We start from the raw sequence: 5,155 nt of genomic DNA, 5'->3' as shown, positions 1-5,155 counted from the left end.
CCACTGAAATCTGCGTCGCCGTGTGAAATAGTAGTAAGAAAGTCTGCTTTCAAGTCGCTGATTAAGGAGATAATCATTGTGTTGCAGGTTTTAATCCATCTGAAGGACGTGGAGACCGGTCCTCCAATGAGACCGTATAAACCGAGGTCCCTTTTCGCTGGCACGAAAAAGATCCCTCACTGTGCAGGGGACCAGGGTCCCCTTTTCTTTACAATATAAGCATAAGATTTAATGATTCAATAATTTTAGTGTGGTTGTGGGCTCCTTCACTCTGTCAGACAACCGCTCCACCCCTCCCTGTCGCTGTTGGTGCTGGCACGAAAAAGGTCCTTCACTGCTCAGTGACCCAGAGTGTTGAGCAGCTTTCCAACGGCAATTGTTAGTGTTCCCATGAGTGAAAAATTGGAGCGAGGAACTTATTGCAGCATTTAAACATGTTTGGTTTTCGTTTCTTACAGGACCACATTTAACGATAGATGCCTGTCTCCAGTAGGTAATACCCCCCCCCCCCCCCGTGCATTCTCCATTCACAATACACAGTACCAAACTGCATTAACCGAAAAACAAATAAATATATAAGATTGCCACCACGACAAAAGGTCCTTATGGCAATTTTTCTAGAACAGAGAAATAACGTCATAAAGACGTGACGTTGCAGACGGTGAGCGTCGTCGCAGATTTTTTTTTTTTTACACGTGTTATACGTTTTGACACGTCTAGCCTTTATCGCGGTTTTTGAACATTATTACAGTAATAATGATTTGATTTCATTTATTTTATATAATTTAATTCTGAATTTTCATTTTGGATCTTCTGGTCCACTGGTATTAATTCAAATGTAGGCCTATTTAGAATTTTATTTGAGGTCAGTTTCTTTACTACACGTACGTCGATCTCTGATCTATGTCATTTCCTCTATGTGTATATAGAAGCTTAGACAAAGTGTTTTTCTAAATAATGCGGATGAATAAATGCAATTTTTTCTATACTAGTATAGACAAAATTAAAGTTAGGTGTTAGGCACGGGAATTTAATTAAAATTCTGGAAAGAAAATTGTTTTCCTGTATGAGATCCGCTCCAGTATTCTCAACATTTGTAAACATCAATCTAGATCTATGTAAACATGGAATCATCGGTGCATCTTCCATAATTTTTTGTTGTAAAGTGCTTTAATGCTAAAACAAATTTGAAACTGAACATATTTCTTACAACAAAGATAAAAAGTATTCTTATAAGTTTCCCGAATCTTGCAAAATAATCAGCAAATAACAGACGCGAAATTGTTGTTTTCAAAACTGTAAATAAAAACAGGAGAGATAACTCCGACAATCGAAATACTTTTTAAAGGGGTACCAGAGAGGGGCATTCTTTTCTTCATTAACTGACGATCTTCATAGAAATTTGCTCCCGAATTAGACTTTTTAAAAATCTTATTTATCAGCAGTTGAAACGTTCTACTAAGTATTTGAAAAACATTTAGAAGGATTTTTTAAACACTTTTGAAACAAGATTAATTGTAGAATAAGAAATAGATGCAACATTGAACCGAATTTTTTAATTCAAAAAATCTGTTACGTGAGTTCTACTCCTTTTGATATGAAAACATTTAAATGACTTTAATTTTAAATTATTTTTTCGATAAAAAAAATGTTTAACTCTTTGTTGTTTTTCTTCAAATTAATATTATAGTGATAACAAGCAAAAACTACCTTTTGAAATAAAACTGTTCAAAATTAAAAAGATAGATCAAGTTTACATTCGTGTCTTAATTTGATGACAGAGAGAGAGATAGAGAGAGAGAGCTTACATTTAATCCAGTTTATGTATGTAGAAATGAAACTTCAATAATAAGAATCGAATTATTTAAGCAACAGAATATCTTATAATGTAAAGAGATCTCTACTGTTTTAGGTGTACCTGTACCTATTTATTTTCGGGAATATTAAATAAAAGTTTAAAAGTATTAGTTATAGCTTTAAACATCTGCAGATTTAAGTCGTATACATAGCATACGTGTAATTCAAAACATATACAATCCGTGTTTTATATAGTATCAAAGCAATGAACGCGGTACAGTTCTATTTCCACAGGAGTCTGAAGGTTTATCGTCCAAAAAAAAAAAAATCCGGAAAAAAATTCCATCCTCAACTAAATATTTTTTGACAATAAAAACCAGACTTCTGTGCTATTATCAATCTATTACTCGTTTTATTATTGAAATTATAATAATATCAGATATTGGTTAGATATAATATAATTGCCCAACCTGCCGTTGAATAATGTAAGCGAAATGATTTTATTTTATGATTTATTGGTAAAATAATTCCCGTGATAAACATTAAATTAGAGGACTAAAACAATGATATTTAAGAAAAAACGCGAGAAGAAGAGGATTCTAAACACTTCATCGCATAACAAATATTTTTCATGCATGCCACCTCGATCGCTAAATTCTGTCATTTTCAAAAGTATGCCAGTCAAGAAATATTACGAACTAGTCGCATTTAACTGATTGAATGAATATCAAATTTCCGATTTAACTTTTCCCCCTTACGGAAAATTTCTGTATTAATTAATTTACTTAGTATATGATTCAAAACAACAAGGCGTTTACATGCATAATTATTATACCCCGCTTGAAAAGTCGGAGGGGGGGGGGGGCACATGTATATAGTGATTGAAATGTCCGTCCGTCCTTCTGTTATACACACCGCTTATCCCCAACTCCTCTTATACCACTGAATAAATTTTCATGAAAATCCACAGATTTTTTTACGTAGTGCCATAAGATTGTACACCTCTGGTCCTATTTTACTTTTTGGTCGGTTACATATTTCGGATTTCCCTTGATTACAAAACACGGGCAACGCCATTCTTTTTATAATATTGAAGGGTACCCGTCTCTAACCCGCAACTCCTCCTATACCATAGAATAAAATTAAATGAAGTACTTTCATTTATTATTTATTATAAATAATGCCATTTTTCACCTCCAAATATATTTTTTGGTTTAACACTTATTTCATGGTTTGCCATTATAATGCATGGTATGGGGGAGGGGGTATCATTTAGTGAGCTCAGTGTTCACAGTACTTCTAGTTGATGATTTACTATTTATATTTCCAATGTCTTTGTCCGAGATAAAATTACAAAGAGTTGAAATACTTTATTTCTACATAAATCTATTGTTTCACCGATAGGCGCGTTTTAAAAAGATCATGCGCGGCGGGACAAATTAAGACAGAAGCGGGACTTACAGTAGCACATGGATTTGCGGAATCAAGATCATGTACATGACTGTAGTTACATGTATAAGGAAAAAATAATATTTTTTATGGCGATGAACAATCAACTGCCTAGTGTGAAAATTTTATGCGGTGTAATTCTGCAAAATAACACGCAAGCCACTCGATTGATCACAATATAAAAGCAAAATTTAGACAGTTATTCATAATTTAATCAAAAATTCTATTCCATATCAAAATTTAAAAAAAGACAAAATTAATATATTTCATTTGAAATTTGGATTAATGTTATAAAAAAAATTAAAATAAACCCTAGAAGGTACATGTAGAATGGCTTTAATAAATCAGTAATAAATTACCCGCTATTTGTATATACTTGGTATATATGTTCTTCTAAAACTCTTTGATTTTTACAAAAAAAACCCCACTTTAATTGTTGTACAGAGTATACAGTAATTAATTGTATTTCACAATTTTTTTCTGTCTTTATATTTAGAAAGAAAAAAAAAGAATTCACAAATCTTCACAACCCAGTTGTATCTTGTTCATTGTTGTTGCCGAGGACTTTTTTTGAAATATTTGGGAGCAATTTCTTTCACATTTGGAAAGATTTATCGTTATTCTGTATTAAAACAAGAAAGTTGACAGCTTGGCCTACGTGCATCGAGGGCCATGATTATCGAATGAATTCTATAAGATTTTCAATTGAACAAATCTTTACACGAAGAAATATTTTAGTATTGTGAAAGTATGCTTTATATTACAAAGATAATTGATATTGAACAGAAGTCGTTTGCTTCTCCCAGCAATTTTCCATCAATGAAAGTTACTGTTTGTTTTATATTTCACTGTGAAATATAAAACAACAAGTTACTTTCATTGGTGGAAAAATACTAAACAGTTATTACTAAGTACTACTAAATTATTATTGTATTGTATGTATACAATAATTAAAATAAAAGATTTAATAAGTAAAAAAAAATATTCTAGGAATACTCAGTGATATACATTCATTATCAGTATTAACGTTACGACGAAAGGTTAAAAACGTGTTCACTCTGAAAACTTTTGACGTTTGACGTTAGTGCGAAAGTAACAGGACGTCATTATTTACCTGTTAAAGTATTAGTAATATAAATGAAGGAAAAACTTACTTAGAGTTGACGTAGGGTCATAAAAATTCATATTTGGTAACTTCTAACCTTGTTCTATTAAAATCCATGGAAAACTAAAAATGTGTAAAAATTGCCATAAGGACCTTTTCTCATGGGGCCAATCATAAAAGGAAAATATATCAAGTACTATACCTCAACTCCTTTTATTTTTCATTAAAATCAATCCACGATTGTCTATAATTTATCCATTATTTATATTGAATAATTGTTTATATTTACTGACATTTCCATTTTCCAGCATACAGATTTATATATAATAACCCCATTGTAAATTACAGATGAAATAAGAAATAAATTACCAACTAAGTATGTATTATATATTATTAAAGAATATTTATTTTATTTCTGTTTATTTTAACGCATGTGGAATATTCCATGTACGAGTGAATAGGTCTCTAGTGATGACGTATTTACGCATCTTATGAACGATAACTCATTATATGAACGATAACTCATGTTCGACTTCTTTTACGCCATATCTTCTAGTCATTACCTTAAATGAACCCAGTGAAAAATGGAGACTCCCCACAGGTGAATACAAATTACTTGCGTGTTCGATTAGGAGATTTTAATGTGACAAATACCTCCCATTTTTCAAAAGTACGCAGTACTTTAAAACACACAAAAATTTAAAAATGAGAAAACAAACCTGAATTTTTTCAAATTGCAAACTATTTACATAAATTTACAAACGACTAAGATAATCTGCACCTACATTCTCCTTTCCCTTAATA

The sequence above is a fragment of the Saccostrea cucullata genome, unplaced genomic scaffold (genome assembly GCF_032062105.1).
Source record: "Saccostrea cucullata isolate Sc308-1 unplaced genomic scaffold, CSIRO_AGI_Scuc_v1 ctg5988, whole genome shotgun sequence".
In the NCBI taxonomy this organism is placed as follows: Eukaryota; Metazoa; Mollusca; class Bivalvia; order Ostreida; family Ostreidae; genus Saccostrea; species Saccostrea cuccullata.
This window is presented reverse-complemented; position numbering follows the sequence as displayed.